This window comes from Etheostoma cragini, chromosome 14, assembly GCF_013103735.1.
Source record: "Etheostoma cragini isolate CJK2018 chromosome 14, CSU_Ecrag_1.0, whole genome shotgun sequence".
NCBI lineage: Eukaryota > Metazoa > Chordata > Actinopteri > Perciformes > Percidae > Etheostoma > Etheostoma cragini.
Window position 1 is genome coordinate 21,809,999 of NC_048420.1, and position 19,049 is coordinate 21,829,047.

At 39.0% G+C, this 19,049-nt stretch overlaps 1 long non-coding RNA gene and 1 pseudogene across 1 annotated transcript; both read right to left on the reverse strand.

Moving 5' to 3' along the window:
- The window catches only part of LOC117957032, a 46,165-nt pseudogene that overhangs the window by 4,357 nt on the left and 22,759 nt on the right, over positions 1-19,049 (reverse strand).
- Positions 4,928-7,046, reverse strand: LOC117957035. The gene is made up of 3 exons (XR_004659427.1): positions 6,818-7,046; positions 6,330-6,449; positions 4,928-5,234 (listed from the first exon to the last, which is right to left on the reverse strand). It is a non-coding gene; the product is annotated as an uncharacterized LOC117957035 (long non-coding RNA).

A 19,049-nucleotide genomic window follows, 5' to 3' on the forward strand; every position in this document is an offset into this window, starting at 1 on the left:
CACACATATATACACACATATATATACACACACACATATATACACATATACATATACACATATATATACATATACACATATATATATACATATACACATATATATATAAATACACATATATACACATATATATATATAAATACACATATATACATATATATATAAATACACATATATACATATATATATAAATACACACATATATATATATATATAAATACACACATATATATATACACATACATATACACATACATATACACACATATATATATACACATACACATACATACATATATATATACATACATACATACATATATATACATATATATGTATACTTATATATATATATATATATATTCATTCTTACCTTAATTATAACTTGTCTCCTTGTAGTTGTACTACAGCACTTACTGTTAAAACATAAGTTTGGAGACACTACCTTATTTAATGGGTGATGGTATTTTTGTGTCTGTTAGTCTAAGCACCGCCAGCTGCTGCTAGAGAACAGTCTTATTTCTCCAGGTTGGAGGACGACTCGTTTTGATAAAAGTGTGTTTATAGCTCATTGTTAACCTCATCACGGTAGGAAAGATGCGTCATTTGTGATTTAATGTAATTTCGCTATAGAGTAATTGATTCCAGAAGTTTGAATCTGTGAATATCTTTCCTACTTTGCTCACGTTTATTAAGATGATGACTCCGTGCGCACAGTTTGTTAAACCTCCGTGCTCTCAGTTTAGTTTAGTTTTTTCTCAGCCGACCCCAGGGGGGCTCCGTAAAAAAAGCGACTAGCTGTCCGGAGGATAATCAGTTGAGATTCTGTGTGTGTGTGTGTGTGTGTGTGTGTGTGTGTGTGTGTGTGTGTGTGTGTGAGTCCTTGAGAACTGTAGCCCTATAACTTATGCTGTCAGTTCATTCATCAGCCTGTTGTTGTGTTGGTCTATAGTTCTGGCACATTTAAAGTAAGTAAATTTGTTGCACTTGATGCACCACTACCAGACGACTCGACAGATTCCCAGTCATCCTTGTCCTTCTCCAAGAGAGATGTTTGAGATAGTAGACTATGAATCAATAATGACTCCTGGCCACTGTGCTGCGTAATTATAAATATATATAAATATAGGAAACTTCTTAAGTAATGTCAGTTTAGTCATTCATATTTAATCCTTTATTTTCTTTCCAGAAGCCAGATTTGAGCCCACACACATACATGCTGATTCCTTTAAATATTAAGGGGAAGATTAAAAAAGAGGAACTGGATCTGTGAATTCTCACAGAATCAAAACTGAATTTACATCTTGCTGCTCAGTCAGAATCTTATTAACCTGAAGTCCCAGTCTCTGTCATAATAATCATATATGTGATGTTGTAGGTCTATTGCCAGATATTCATTTAAAATGTAGCCAATGGCATATCAAGAATAAAGAGCCTTTTCCCATGTCCACTGGAGTTTCTCAGCTTGCACTCTAAAAAAAGGATGTCATTCCCAAGGCTACTTTTACTTTTATACTTCAAAAGCCTGTACTTTGTTACTTTTATCTGAGTATTTTTTAAACAAAACTACTTGAGTACGGGAAGTGAGTACTTTTGCAATCTCTGATGATAGTGCTGACTCGCAGTAAAAAAATGGAGGAAGGTGTTGGTTAGCGGTTAACTGCTCTGGGAAATGGTTTAGTTGGCATCGGTCTTAAGACAGCAGTCAAAACTAAACACATCTTTCAGTCACTTCCTATTCCAGTCTCACCTCTGTTGATCCTGATCTCTCCTTTTTTCCAGTTTGGCGACGATGTCGTCCTCCACACCAGAGAGCTGAAACACACAGTCGTACCTCCTCCAGTCTTCAGCTGGGACTGATGAAAGGTCCAGGTCTACACTCATCTGGAAGGATCCATCGTGGTTGGGGAGGATCTCTCCGAGGTCCACGTCCTCATGAAGCTCCTCTCCATCTTTCCTCCAGAACATCATGGCTCTGTCAGGGTAGAAACCTGTAGCGTGGCAGCTGACTGGAGAGGACGGAGACTTCTGGAGGAGGGACACTGAGGGACGCTCTGCAGAGAGCGAGAGAGAGAGAGAGAGAGAGAGAGAGAGAGAGAGAGAGAGAGAGAGAGAGAGAGAGAGCTCAAACATGAGTGGAAAGAAAACAGAAAAATACAATAGGGAATTGTTAAAAGGTGTTCAAATTCTTCCAAGTAAACTAAATAAATAGATAATCCTCTAACAACAACAGTAAGAGTGTGAAGCCGTGCTAGCAGCTCTGAGGTTGTTCTGAGGTACAGCGACGCTTTGAGCTCATTTTACCAGCATGTTGATGTGTGGCAGGTTATAATCTCAGCTCTGCATGTTAGCATACTAATATTTCCTCATTAGCGCTAAACCTAAAGTACAGCTAAGGCTGAGAGAATGTCATTAGTTTTGCAGGTATTTGGTCATAAATTAAATTACTGGATAAACAGCAGGATTTGACCTGATGATGGCGTTAGCTGAAAAGTCAGAGGTTCAAAGTTTTTACAATTGATTCTCTGGGGACCATGAATATATGTACAGTATTTTACAGCCATCCAGTGAGTCTGTAACAAGCTGAAGGACAAACGGACCAACTGACAGACCACCTGTCAATGCAGTTCAACTTACTTACCGTATGCTAACTGTGCACTGGAGATCATTGGCTATTGATAGAAAGTAATGTCAGAGCACTCTAACTTGTGGGTCTCTACTGATTGAGGAGGGCTAGATCAAATCTTACCACCACAGAAAACAGCCAATAAGAAGGTGATGTCAGACTGATTGGAGTGATAATAAAATGGCAGGTCAGTCTGAGCAGACTGGAGGAACATTGTTGTGTTCATGAAACTACATCAGGAAATGGGATTCTACCTTTTCTCAGCAGATAGCTCTTGCCGTAGTTCACATACACCTTCAGCCATCCAGGATAAATCTCAGTGAGGAGAATCTCATTGTCTTTTATTGTTGATATGTTAGCATTCAATCTTTGTTGGATGATGTCAGCTTCTGGTTTTGCAGCAATCCATGTCGATGTCTTCAGGTCCAATGATATGAAGTCTTCTCCATCATAACCAAACTGATTAAAACCATGGACCTCTCCAGTCTCATTGTCCCACTCACAGCCGTACATGTGCTGGAGAATGTGGACACCTGAGAGAGAGAGAGAGAGAGAGAGAGAGAGAGAGAGAGAGAGAGAGAGAGAGAGAGAGAGAGAGAGAGAGAGAGAGAGAGAGAGACTGTCATTACAATAATGCATACTACTACTACTAATATAACTTATACTTCTTGGATTACAACAACAGGGCAAAGTGGGTCAGATGAAGTTTCTAGAGTCAGATGCTCTCCACCGACTGCAAAACTCCAGTGCATGATGGGGAAAAAGCCGGGTTTTGTCTGTTTGACCACAAACCTTAGTTGTTACAAAAATTCTTTCGTAATAAATTACTAATAAAGACTTTTAATGTATTAGTCTGAGTGTGTGTCCATTAAAGTTTTCGTTAACAAAATATTTAATAATTACATGAGAAAAACTTTTAGCCTAGACAGGCTGGTAAAGTTAATTCCAAATATTCCAGACAGCATCAAATCTTAGTTATTTAATATTTTAACAATTATACAAACAGACAGAGCCCTCAGTCTCGTTATCTGACAGGTCAATGAAGGAAATGAAGGATGTCTTGTATTACTGCTTTTCCTCTTCCAGTGTATGTGAAGATATTTTGACTATGTATTGATATTTTGAATTTCATTATCTCAAATTGGGGATGACTCTGGGTCACTTTAATATAAAATGAAGATGTAGAACAGTTTAACAGTAAACAGTGAAGTATTACCTCCAGTTTGGTTGGACCTCTGCTTCAAGTTATCCATCTCGGCTTTGAAGAAGGCAGGCAGAATCTCAAAACACTGTGCTTTGAGCATTTCCCAAAGCTCAGTATTGTTTTCTAAAAATGTTTTCATCCAGTCCTGTTTGGGTTCTGCTATCTTTTTGTTGGGGTCGCAGTAAGCCACCAGAACATCATCCACCTCTATAGTGGCCACTAACTCTGGGAAGTTTGGGACTCCAGAAGATGCAGTGATGAAATACTTGAGTGAGTGTTTCACTGCAGGACAAACGAGGTTTATAGAGTCAGTATAAATAGACATTATATTATAAATACGATGACACTAATCTAAGACATGATGGTCTCGAAGTAAAAGTGAAACTTAACTCCAGCTGAGTTCCAGAGCTACACAACAAAACGCAGAGCTGAGAGGAAAGTAAAGCAAATAATTAAAATGTGATCTTACCTGGAGATGAGACGTGACAGAAGAGAAGCAACAACAGAAACGTCTTCATCTTGCTCTGATAAAGACGGGTCCGAGGACTGAGACGGTTCAGATGTTTTGTCTTCTGAGAGGTTTCTCCGAGGAGGGACTACGCCCGTTCTGAGACGCAGGCGGCGCACTTACCTTTCACCAACTGTAAGACCCAGGCGGACCCAGAGCATGTTGGGCAACACCGGCCTCTCAGCTGATTGGTTCACAATCGACTCAACATGACGTATTATACACTTTGTTTTTGAATCGGAGGGATTTAAATGCTCTTTGTCCGTTTAAAGTCATGTTGTGTACAGAACACACGTTGTGTGGCTGATGGTGACGTGTAGAAGCCAGAGAGACTCAACTTCTGAAAGTTTAGCAGTTAAACGTTTTGACGGTAGATCACCGGGAGAAGAAGAAGTGGCGTTGAACACTTGAAAGACATCATGTAATGTAGGCTATTGTATCACAACAGACACACTGTTTGCTACTTGATTGAGAAGATAAAAATAGTCTTTACGATCCATTCTCTTTGTGAACAATGAACATGCAATTTAAAAGTTACTGCAACTATAGTCAAAGATGACTCACTGTAAAAATCTAAATCAGTGACTTTATTGAAAAGCAAAACATCAGCACCAAAATAAAGCATTACATTAGATCTTGATCAGGGTCCGTGGTAAACCGGACCACCAGGCGCTCGCTGACAAGTCCTCCATCTGGGCCTGGCTCCAGACGGTGGCCTCAGGCTTCCTCCGGGCAGGGTAACTACCTCTTCCTCGTTGAGCCAGTCTTTATCTGGACCCTCACCTGAGACCACTTTGCCATGGGAGACCATACCAGGAGCACCAAGCTGCAGACAACACAAACCTCTCCCCCATGATAAGGTGATGGTTCCTGGAGATCTGGACATTACTTCATGCCTATCGATACACAGTAACACATGCTAAAAGTTAGAGAATATCTACGAGGCCTTCATTAGGTCCTGCAGAGACTGGCATAGTGAGCTCTGACAGGCCACATCATTCTCTAACCCGGTCTGAAGGAATCTTTAAGCTTCCTTTAAATCCATCACACAAGCAAAGAGCCATTCTCTGCTGCTAATCTAACTTGTATCCACTCAGACTAAACTACAGAGGCTGGAACCAGACTGGTCTGATGGGCCTCTTCATGAATGATCAAATCAAATAAATACTCAACTTCATATGAATGCCATGGATCGCTGAGAAGTGCAACAACCATCACTGTGTCTGGTTCCTCTAGTCTTACCCATAACCAATAGTTAGCAATTAGGAAAACATTTGAGTTTCATCTATTGATGTGTTCCACCAGATCATATATGCATCCAAAACAATTCAGTTGATTTTAAGCATCATATTATAGACAAATATAAATTCTACATTTGCATGTAAAAATCAAACCATTACATTTATAATCTCAAACACATATTGTAACTATAACTTCCCTTTTCTTGCAGGAATTCTCAGTCAGTTTAAGTTTTGTAAAACTATTTAAGATCACATACTGGATCAAAGTAAACCATTTTTCGAGTCAGGTCTTTGGATTCAGTTTCTCGGAGCTGCTGTCAGGACCTGGAAGGTCAGAGACCCTGTTAGGGTGCATGTGTGTAAAGCATTCATCCTCTTCTGAGCCTTTAACAGTAAATACAAGAAACAGTTTTATAGAAGATAAATCAGCACAATAATGTGAAACCTTTTAATCAAAGTGTGTCCGATTGTTAAATAGAGTAAAAGTTGATTTTACTTACAAGTTCGAGGGCATTTGGCTGAAATCAAAATCAGATCATTTTACAGTTGGAAATGCCAGAATATCTCAATAAATATGATTCTTCTACTCCAAGTGAAATAAATCCCTCCCTGCTTTCAGGAAACTGATGTTTGGTTGAATTTAATTCAAAACACAACCTGGATAAAAGCATCAACTCAAACATCTCAATTAAACTACTGGAAAAAAAAAAAAAAGTTTATTAAGCAGATGATTTTTTATTTGTCTCTCACCTTCCTTCTTATTGTAAAAAAATGAATCCAGTAGACAGCAGTGAGGACGAGAACAACCAGTGCAGTGATGGGACGATCATGTGACTGGACTTCTGTTGTAGAAAGATAAAAACTAAAGACCTGCACAGATACATCAGGTTAGAACAGAAGTACATCCATCTGTTGAATATACATGTTTGTTCCTGTTAGCTATAAGGCTAATCAGCTAATATCTTAAAGTGTCTTTAAAATTATGTGTTGGATTTGAAAGATTGACTCTGCATATCGCAGACAGCAACGCACAAAATGTAAGGACATAAGTAATTTTAAATCCTGATGTGTGAGGATGTGGTAAAAACTCCATGTTTCTATGACTCTAAAAATCCAATAATTTTGTTTGTTAATGAAGATGATGTGTTTCGTGCATTGGTTCAATACATTTAATCGGTTTATAATTTTTGGTTTATGAAAAAGCAGTCCCTTTACCCACAGTCTAACCTCACTCTCACCTCTGCTGGTCCTGAGCTCTGCTTGGTCCAGTTTGGTGACGACGTCCGAAGGGGGGCCGAGAGGGATCAACAAAAACCTAAACGCTACAACACAAATACTAAAGCTACAAAACGAATGAAAACCACCAACCTACACCGACAGGAAGCCACAAAACGATCTTACACCGAAAGTAGTCCTACCCACAATGAAGAAACCACATCCGCGGTCCCAGTGAGCTGGCAGCAGTTAACTCCAACCAGGCGCTGAGCCAACAGGTGCCGCGTGGTGCCCAATTAACCCCCCCCCCCTCTCAATTATCATCAGCTCCACCTGGCTAATCTTCTCTACAGTTAATTCTGGTTCAGTTTTTAGGGTTCTGCTGCCCTCTAGGGGGAAGGTATTGAGACACGTGGCTGTGTATAATGGCATATGTGTGTTGTGTTCTTACAAAATGTAATAGACATTAAACATTGTCTAAATATACATAGAATAATCTTTGACAAGGACAATAACCCAAGTGGACTATTTAAAAGACCTTGTTCAATAACAATTTGGGAAAAGGTACATAAATAAATATTTAAAGTAAATAAAAGAGAAACATAACAAATATGTAATACATGAAATGCTAATATACTAATAAGTTAACGTTAACTTTTTCCATTGTAATCCATGCTATAGCAGTTAGTAAACCTTTTTAATTGGCCCCTAAAAGGGTCATCCACCCAATCAGTGGCCTGCAGTGAGAAGATCCACTCAAACAAGAACAAATGGCTGATTTTAACTCAGGATCTGGGTTTATTAAGCAGAATAAAAACAATGTTTACAATATTACAAAGGTTTTACTTTCTTGTCGCTCAAAAGAAAGCTAAAAATATTACTGTAAATATATAAAAAACATTTACTGTATAAATAAAGTATTCATATTTTGGTGGGGTTTCTTACGTAAAAATAAAGTATTGCATATCAACATCTTCCCTATGGAGCATGTCATGTCATATTTCTTGTGGGTTCACATTTCAGTCTGTGATCTAACTCTGGCAAACCATGTTTATCCCGTGCTGTACTACAGTACAAACTACTGAAATACTGATACAATATGCTGTATCACAAATATCTGACGCGTTGACACATGGCAGAGACAAGGGTGTGAAGGGTGGTGTTAATCAGAGAAATGTAACCATTGTTCTGAGGAGGACAGGAGGAAAAGACAAAGACAGGCGACGTGTTTCAGTCCCTCAGAATGATTCAAGCAAGAAAATACTAAAATATACAAAGTTGGGGTTTAATTCAGTCACTAACTTCAGTTGTTACCTTGTCCTTTTGACTGGTTTTTCAGGAGTCACTTCTGTGTCTTTAACATATTGAGGTGTGGCACTATAGACACCAATGTTTCATTAAGTTCTTTCTTAGTTTTTGGTCTGTCCATCAAATTGCATAGACAACTGCTACACTATTTATGAAAATGTCTGCTAGGTAAACACACAAAAACACACTGTGAAAATTCAAGCAAGAAAACCAACAAAAAACAAATCCTCCAACATATTTTTTGTACATTATTGTAAATGATTCAAATAAGGATTCCCACATTCAAAAAGGAGGACAAAGAAGTTTAAAATACTTGTCTGGTTCTACCCTTTTCTTCTACTTTGTCCATTAGTTATATGCAAACAACTTAATTATGCACTTATTTCTATATGTATACAAACACATCCATGCATATCTACATACTTACATAAACACACTAAACATTTATTTTCCTTTTCCAGCTATCACCGGTGTCCAGTTTCAGTCAGTCAGTTAAATCAAACGGAGTAAGAACCCATCCAAACTAGACATTCATTCAGTCATTCATATAAATATGACTAGGAACACTGCAGTCAGAACACAATACAATCACCTCCAGGCCTTCTCGTATCCATTCAGTATATTTATGTGTTTATCATTTAGATTCTGGATTCAGTGTCTCAGAGAGCTCAACGCTGTTGTCAGGAGATGGAGGGAGTTTGGCTGAAATATAAAACAAAAGACAAATCATTTTAGTTCTCACAATGGTCACTTCTCACCCACTGGATATGATTCCCTCTTCTAGTCACTCATACAGATAAATACATCTCTTCTTTTCTCTGTAATACTATAATCATGGGTTTTATTAATCCATTTGTTTCTTGTACAGAAATAAACTCAACAGAGATTGTTCCAATAGAAAAGTAACTAAGTATTCCTTAAGTGCCATTTAACTGCCGATAAGTCTGCCCCCCCCTACTACTACTACTACTAGCCTACTCGGCTACTACTACTACTACTACTACTAAGAGTGAAGCTGAATACTTCAACCATTTATCCAATATCATTTCTTTTAGCTATTTACTTCTAACATGCATCCAGTGCTTTACTTATAACTAATCATTTGAAATATTTAAACTTGCTAACTAGTTTTCTCTTATCTAATTGCCACATGTGGTGTTGTTGATTTAATGCTAATATCTGGATATATTCTTTTTTTTAATCAAATCATAATTTGTAAATGTTCAGTAGAGCTCTACAATCTTTGCACGTAGCCCCTGGACACAGCAGCGGTAACCCTGGGGTACACATACCCCTGGCTGGTAATAACTATCTTAGTGTATACCGGGAACACACTGACAAACAAATATACTTATTTTCTAAAGGTTAACCCTCTTTAAACAAATTATATGAAAACATGAAGCAAGTAGGATGAAATGTCAACAAATAAATAATAAACTTTTTAACCAAAATATGAATTTGGTTCTTCTAGTCATCATGTTATAATTACACTCTAGCTCTGAGCTTACTGCTGAAGTTTGAAGATCCAGACTTTAAAGTCTAGATCAGTGGTTCCCAAACTTTTTCACCTCAAGACCCAAAAGAGAAATTTGGTGTCTCCCCGGGACCCAAATTTACAAAACTACACCATGAATCATTGTAACATCTACATTTTTAAACTGTGGACAAAAGACGGAACAAACCATGAACTGGCGACCCAATAAAACGAGTCCGCGACCCGTTTTGGGTGCCGACCCTAAATTTGGTCACAACATGGAAACATTGGTCTAGATCAAAGCGTTCATTTTAAGTCTAAAATCTAGATACTGAAAAAGAAATGAGGTAATCTCTCTGTTTGAGTCTCTCACCTTTCTTCTTTCTGTAAACTAGGACTCCGATCACACCAGCGAGGAGGACAAGAGCGAGAACAACCACTGCAGCGATGACGGGGACGGTCATGTCAGTGGGCTTCTCTGTTGAGAAGAAAACAACAAAAAATAGTAACAACCTGGACTGTGTGCTTCCTTCATCTCCTCTGACAGAAGTCTCACCTCTGTTGGTCCTGATCTCTGCTTTGTCCAGTTTGGTGACGATGTCTTCCTCCACACCAGAAAGATTAAACACACAGTCGTACCTCCTCCAGTCTTCAGCTGGGACTGATGAAAGGTCCAGGTCTACACTCATCTGGAAGGATCCATCGTGGTTGGGGAGGATCTCTCCGACGACCACGTCCTCATGAAGCTCCTCTCCATCTTTCCTCCAGAACATCATGGCTCTGTCAGGGTAGAAACCTGTAGCGTGGCAGCTGACTGGAGAGGACGGAGACTTCTGGAGGAGAGACACTGAGGGGACCTCTGCAGAGAGAGAGAGAGAGAGAAAGAGAGAGAGAGAGAGAGAGAGAGAGAGAGAGCAAACGTGAATGGAATGAAAACGGAAAAAGAAAAAAGAAATAAACAATAGGGAATTGTTAACAGGCGTGAAAATTCTTCCGTAACAAAATAAATAAGTAGATAATCCTCTAACAACAACACTAAGAGTGTGAAGCCGTGCTAGCAGCTCTGAGGTTGTTCTGAGGTACAGCGACGCTTTGAGCTCATTTTACCAGCATGTTGATGTGTGGCAGGTTATAATCTGAGCTCTGCATGTTAGCTTTCTAATATTTCCTCATTAGCGCTAAACCTAAAGTACAGCTGAGGCTGAGAGAATGTCATTAGTTTTGCAGGTATTTGGTCATAAATGAAATTACTGGATAAACAGAAGGATTACCTGATGATGGCGTTAGCTGAAAAGTCAGAGGTTCAAAGTTTTTACAATCGATTCTCTGGGGACCATGAATATATGTACAGTATTTTACAGCCATCCAGTGAGTCTGTAACAAGCTGAAGGACAAACGGACCAACTGACAGACCACCTGTCAATGCAGTTCAACTTACTTACCGTATGCCAACTGTGCACTGGAGATCATTGGCTAGGGTGACCAGACGTCCCTGGTTTCCGGGGACAGTCCCCGATTTTGGCGACCTGTCCCCGGCTGGAAATGTCCCCGGAAATGTCTCCGGTTTTCACTGTGACTGACAGACCCGAAATAGAAATGAAAGAAAGAAAATACTGACAAAATGTAGGCGATGGTCGCACACCCTACACTTGCAGGCTCATGGCAGCCAGAGGCTCAGAGATGTTTCAGAAAGCCGTACTTTACGATGCTAAAATCACTGATTATTTACATGGAGTCTGGTGGGGTTAGCGAATTCAATTTCGCAGACTTTTATGTTTTACAAAGGATCTTACCTCCTTAGAAATCCTTTCTATAATGTTGTCAGACACTTAGAATATTAATCTGTGTCTGTTAGCAGCAAAACAAGCACTTTTATGAACGTAAATACAAGCTGGACAATTATCCTATTAACTTACATTGTAGCTTGTTTCTGACGACTGGAGCGATCTCGTTTAATACTGCATCAATGTCAAAGGAAAATATGTCCTCAATAGTTTTTATTGTATCTGATTCTCAAGGAGCTGTTGCAGAAACAAGCCTTGAGCAATAAAGCAAAAGCCGTCAGTAGTTCAGTAAACATTACAACATTACGAAATATTGAGATTTTCTCTCTTGAAATATTAAGACTTTCTATCTTGAAATATTAGGACTATAAGGACTTTCTATCTTGAAATATTAGGACTTTCTATCTTGAAATATTAGGACTTTCTATCTTGAAACATTAGGACTATAAGGACTTTCTATCTTGAAATATTAAGACTTTCTATCTTGAAATATTAGGACTTTCTATCTTGAAACATTCCCCTCTGAGATGTAGTGGAGTGGAGTAGGAAGTAGCAGCAGGGGTGAGTCTAGGATCAGACCTTGGGGGGGGGGGGGGGGGGGGGGGGGGGGGGGGGGGGGGGGGGGGGGGGGGGGCGGCTCAGCCCCTAATGAGAACAGCTCTAGGTCTAGTGTCCCTTTTTTAAGTTTTACAAAAGTAAAAACGTTACTTGTTTTGGAGGTAAATACGCTTCTGAGCTGAAAATGACACTGATGAAATGTGAGTTTGGACGATCGCTGCTATTGCAGCACATTGGCACACTGAATAAAATGGCAGGTCAGTCTGAGCAGACTGGAGGAACATTCTTGTGTTCATGAAAACTACATCAGGAAATGGGATTCTACCTTTTCTCAGCAGATAAGTCTTGCCGTAGTCCAAAAACATCTTCAGCCATTCCGGGCATTTCTCACTGAGGTAAATTTCATTGTGTTTTATTCTAGATATGTCAGCATTCCATCTTTGTTTGATGATGTCAGCTTCTGGTTTTGCAGCGATCCATTTCGATGTCTTCAGGTCCAATGATATGAAGTCTTCTCCATCATAACCAAACTGATTAAAAGCATGGACCCCTTTAGTCTCATCATCCCACTCACAGCCTTCCATGCTCTGGAGAATGTGGACACCTGAGAGACAGAGACTGTCATTACAGTAATACATACTACTACTACTACTACTACTAATAATAATAATAATAATAATAACTGGAAAATTCCGCAATAATGTTATCAGTGTGCCTCCTACTTGGTGCACATCCAAATAGCAATAAAACTTAATAACAAATTATAAATGTCTTAACCCTTCAGAGATATAACTTTTTAAAACCTATTTAAGACGTTAGGACGCGTGTGCGTGTCTGTCTGTGTGTGTGTCTGAGAGAGAGGGAGACAGATAACTGTTGATTGCACATCGGCACGCTGAATAATAATAATAATAATAATAATATAATTGTATTATTATGATGGGAAACAGACAGGTTTCCCCTGATCTAAAAGCACATTGTCTCAGATGTTTGACCACAAACCTTACATGCTATAAAAATTATTATTTCATAATAAATTACTAATAAAGACTTTGAATTTATTAATCTGATTTTGTGAGATGAAAGTTTTCTTTGTTAACAGAATATTTAATAATTACATAACAAAAACTTTAAGCCTAGACAGGCTGGTAAAGTTAATTCCAAATATTCCAGACAGTATAAAATCTTAGTTATTTAATATTTTAACAATTATACAAACAGACAGAGCCCTCAGTCTCGTTATCTGACAGGTCAATGAAGGAAATGAAGGATGTCTTGTATTACTGCTTTACCTCTTCCAGTGTATGTTATATATTATAGATATAGATAGATAGATATTAGATAGATAGATATTTTGACTATGTATTGATATTTTGAATTTCATTATCTCAAAGTGGAGATGAGTTTGAGTCACTTTAATATTAAATGAAGATGTAGAAGAGTTTAGCAGTAAACAGTGAAGTATTACCTCCAGTTTGGTTGAATCTCTGCTTCAAGTTATCCATCTCGGCTTTGAAGAAGGCAGGCTGAATCTCAAAACACTGTGCTTTGTGCATTTCCCTAAGCTCAGTATTGTTTTCTAAAAATGTTTTCACCCAGTCCTGTTTGGGTTCTGCTATGTTTTTCTTGGTGTCGCAGTAACCCACCAGAAGATCATCCACCACTGCAGTAGCCATAAACTCTGGGAGGTTTGGGACTCCAGAAGAGGCAGTGAAGAAAGTCTTGAGTGAGTGTTTCACTGCAGGACAAACATGGTTTTTAGAGTCAGTATAAATAGACGCATATCATCAGAGATGAAAAAGTACTCGTTTTCCGTACTTAAGCAGAAGTACAGATACTTGTGTTAAAAAATACTCTGGTAAAAGTGGAAGTACTGATTAAACTTATTTACTCAAGTTAAAGTAACAAAGTACAGGCTTGGAAATTGACTTAAAGTATAAAAGTAAAAGTAGCCTTGTGATTGACAACCATTTTTATGTAAAGCTACCTGGAGCACACAAATGTTACTAGAGGGCATGCTGAGGAACTTTAGTGGACATGGAGAACACGGTCTGTAATATTGTAATGGCTACATTTTAAATGGATGTCTGCCAATAGGCCTAAAACATCACATTTATTATGATGACAGAAACTCCAGGTTAATAAGACTCTGACTGAGCAGCAAGATATGAATTCAGTTGTGATTCTGTGAGAATTCACAGATCCAGTTTCTATTTTTAATCTTCCCCTTAACATTTAAATGAATCTACATGTATGTGTGTGCTCAAATATGGCTTCTGGAAAGAAAATAAAGGATTAAAATATGAATGACTAAACAGACAGTAATGAAGAAGTTCCCCAGCACATTGGCCAGGAGTCCTTCTTGATGCCTACCGTATTGCACTAAACTGTACAACAGGATACCCTGTAAAATACTGTCTCCAACATCTCTCTCTGATAAGGCCGAGGATGATGGGAATGTCTCGCTGCAATTGTCTCCCGGATCTCTGTTTTCTTCATTTTCAATCATGTTGCCATCCATACTAGCGCCATCCATACTACTGTGTGCTAACGTTAGCGCCATCCATACTACTAGGCTATGTGCTAACGTTAGCGCCATCCATACTATGTGCTAACGTTAGCGCCATCCAGCCGCAGTGATTTGCTGTGAGTGAATGCAGAATGCTGAATCTGTCGAGTTGTCTTAGTTGGGCGTCAAATGCAACGTACAGTAGACATAGTCCCATCCATTTAGATTGCATATGGCATTGATGACGTTATCAATAATAAGGATAACTCCAGTGAAATGATGTGAAAGTTGAGGACCATATTATCTGATTCTGGTTGATACCTGGCCCCAGGTGTGTCTGTTAAAACACAGACGGAGACATCTTCTCTCTAGCTAAGTTTCCACGAACTATAGACCAACAACAGGCTGTAGTGAACTGACAACATGAGTTATACGACTTACAGTTCTCAAAGACTCACACACACAATCTCAGCTGATTCTCCTCCGGACAGCTGGTCTCTGTTTCTATTCTCTCACTTTTTTTCTCCGTGTGACGCGCGCACCCGCTCGGGGTGTGAGGCGCGTGTCCGCGCTATTCTCCGACAAGACAACCTCTTCTATATCACTAAAGTAACGAGCCAATTTTGTAATAATAACAAAAATAAATAGAAAAGTAAAAATATCAGAAAAATCTACTTGAGTACAGTAACGAAGTATTTTTACGGACTTCCCATCTCTGCATATCATCATTTATCATAAATACGATGGCATTATTATGATTCAGTTAATCTAAGACATGATAGACTCGAAGTAAAAGCGACATTTAACTCCAGCTGAGTTCCAGAGCTACACAGGAACAAAACGCAGAGCTGAGAGGAAAGTAAAGCAAAGAATTAAAATGTGATCTTACCTGGAGATGAGACGTGACAGAAGAGAAGCAACAACAGAAACTTCTTCATCTTGTTCTGATAAAGACGGGTCCAAGGACCGAGACGGTTCAGATGTTTTGTCTTCTGTGTTTTTTCTCCGAGGAGGGACAGGCCCGGTCCAGAGCAAGGCGGCCGCAGTTCAGAGACGCAGGCAGCGCAGGAACTTTTCACCATCTGAGCCAATGGGAATTAAGACTGAGCTACGTCACTTGTAACTCAGTACAACTGAGCCAATGAGCTCATGAACGAAAGGGAAAGTAAAATGTTCTTTTCACAGAATCGGTTCGAGTTTAACAAGGCCTATATGCATGTTGCCTAAGTGTAGCCTAACCAACCCAGTTTTGATAGCCTACTTTGATGCTACTTTTTGATGCTATAAAAATAGGGCGTTAGTTTCTCGAATGAAATCAAAGGATCTGTCTAGAAAATATCACAATTAAAATATGATCCCATTATTCATTAGCTAAGTCATTGTGCCTACACGCAACTAATATAGCTTACTATCGAGTGAATTTAAATTGGGCTTTTATTGTGAAGGATAAAAACGGGAAACGTAAGGCTAGTCTAGCCTTAGGCTACTGTTTGTGCTGCTGTTGTCAAGGTAGCCAACGAGCTAATAATAAAAGTGTGTCTTTAACTGTCTATGATTCACACTGGTTCAGATTATGGAGCCTCCATGTTTCTTAGTTTTATTGCCCTCGGCTACAGTAGTTAGCTGGCGTTAGCTCAAAGGCTAACTTAGATCCCTTTCACCCCAGACCCAAACGGTTTGAACCCCCAAACCTACTGACAGGAGTTGCTTCCCCTCTGCAGTTAGTCTTATTAACAAGGCCTGGACCCCCACTGACTCTTAACACCCCCCCTCTCCCAACCCTAGTCACTAGGTAACCCACACCTGGACCTGGACACACCTGCCAATACTAGCTATATCTTAAACTTTTTGCTCATAAATATTCTTGTACATTCTGCACTAAACCATTCAATCTCTTTTTCTTATGTTTAACAGCTACTTTCTGTATTTAATGTTTATTTCATGTATGCACCAAGCACCATGGCAAATTTATTGTACGTGTTACTTACTTGGCAATAAATCCTTTTCTGATTCAGATTTTCTTTAAATTTGCCACCTTGGAAATTGTTATTTTAAGGTAAAATAGTCACGTAATATTGCTTTAAAGCACAGGTAATCAACGGAAGTAACGTATGGTGTTATGACAAACTTTTACAATTTGAGTTGCAACGGTGTTTCTGCAGGAGCTCCGCTCTTTAGGGAAGTGAAGAAGAGTGTGGTTGTAAAGTTGGTATAGCCAGCATCCGCACTCAGGAAGACAGAAGTAAAAGGTGAAATACTCAGGGGAGGTATTACAGTACAGGCTGCTGCAGCTGCAGTGTGATGTCTTCCATGCAGGCAGGTCACTGAGATTCAAAGATGGATAACCAGCCAGACAGGGACTCACTCACTCTCTCACTGAGATTCCTGCCTTCATAATATAAGGTCTGCAGAGAGCTGCATCCTTGCATTGGTGTTCATGATTCTCACACTGACACAATGATAGTGCCGCATATTGTTATTTGAAACTCTTGAAGCAGGATTTTCCCTCTCCTTAAAACACATTCCGTGCAGCCAATCTCTGTTCACATCCACTTAACTTTAATTTATATTTTAGTGAAGATCCCAACATTTCCAAAGTCAATCTGGCAAACTAAACAGAGATTTGGTAAAATGTGTATTAAATGATGCCAATAGAATATTTCTATTTGGTGCAATGAAGCACCGACAAAAACATGGACTTTAAAATAAGTGTATATACACCTTTGGTAACGATCTTAACAAAAAGGATTTTTCAAGGATCTCAAAGCCATCAGGGAGGAATCTGAGACATCTTTATGTTGAGGGATTAAAACCTTAAATAGTTTTAAAGATTTAAAAAGCAAATCTGTCTGACAATCACACCAACATAGTACTTTGTATGATAAGATATACGATTGATAATTTGCCTCCTATAACATAGATACAGGGTCTTGGCCCTTTACTTGGACATGTGCAAGGAGCCAAGGAGAACCAAATCAACCTGCTGGCGTTATACTTTGGGAGCTGGGTTACATTTTAAAACGTAGTTTGAAGAAAACTTTCCTTATCAAAAACGTATTTGCAATGGACGATGTATCTGTAGGTAACATGTTGACAAGGTTCCTATGTTGATTGTTCTGAAGGCACATATTCAATAACACCTTATTGTGTAATTTAAAGTTATTTTATCTTATATAAATGCATTTCAGTCATTTCTCATTTTATCCCACTTGGGGGCACTCAAGATCTTTTCTACATTTCTTTTCCAAAAGAGCCAGATCACCAGACTGAGGAGTTCCAGGAAATCACATGGTTGTCTGGTTGCATGGTGGAAGTGTCCGAGATAAGCACTCGGGTGCTGTTTCTCTTACTAATGCTGTTCATTTCAACTCTCTTTTAAGTAAATGATGTCACGCTGCTACCACATTGCTCATGACACACTGAGAATCAGACTGTCCCGGTGTAAGCCTAAACCTCTGAATCACTGTTAAATGATTCATTTATTCATAACCCAGTGTGCTAGTGTAGTGTGGTGGGGAGAGAGACTGTCTTGTAGCTGAAATTGATCCCATTCCCTCAGGCTGACAGTTTTCTGTCTCTAATACTGTCTCTGTGTTTTCAAACTTTTGATAAAATATACAGATCTTATCCAGTACTGTATGTCTGGTGAGCCTTGGTTTCAAGATAAAATAAACCACAACACTGAGTCTTTACCAGAGCAATTGATCTCTTTATCAACATTCATGTGGCTCTTCACCGGCACCTCTCTGATACAAGCTGAAACTTGTGGTTTCCTGTTAATCTGCACACATCACAAGATCTCCCACAAGTGTAAAATACTGCTAAATGACACTGATAACCACTTCACAACGCTAGGTGGTTCATGTGTCAGGGATGCTTATTATTATCACGGTCTTGTTGTTGTCACTAGATGGCAGCCGAGATCAATGGTTCCACCTTTTGCTGCCTCCTGAGAATCCCCTAATTTACCAATCTGCCAAACAGACTGTTTCCAAGAAATCACATGGCTGATGGTAAAAGTGCCAACTACAACCACTGGAGCGCTGTTACTCTGCTTTAAAGGCTCGATCACAGCTCAGGGTTGGCATGTTTTATTATAAGCTGATAGAAGATTAGTTTCTGTTTGACCCTAGTTGTTCTCCAAAGTCTTAAACCGACACCAGATCAGTGTTTTAGTATTACCTTTGTTCATAAGGCAGTACTTCCCTCATTTGATCATGTGATGGGTGTTTGATTGAATGCTTTGTCTTTATCATTTAACTGAGGAGGAGTAATTTGTGCTTCAATAAATGTTGCAACTGCCTCAATCCCCAGGGGAAGTTAGGGGATTTATGAAAAGAAAGTGGGGGTTTACCTGACTGTAAAGCAACACTAAAGATCTCTCTGCTTCATATTATCATATAACTTATCTTAAAGGCTTAGTCCTCCAAGATCAATAATTGTACATTACTTAATGAGACTTTATTTAGCAATATGGGTCCTCTGTCTATTTCATTCTATTCTAAGCTATTTAAACTCATCTGTCAAACAAAATGAGATGAAGTGTGGAAAAGAAGCTACATCGGTGTCATCTCTGTTGTGTTTCCTGCTGCATCAGTTCCTTCGTTACGTTTGATTTAAGG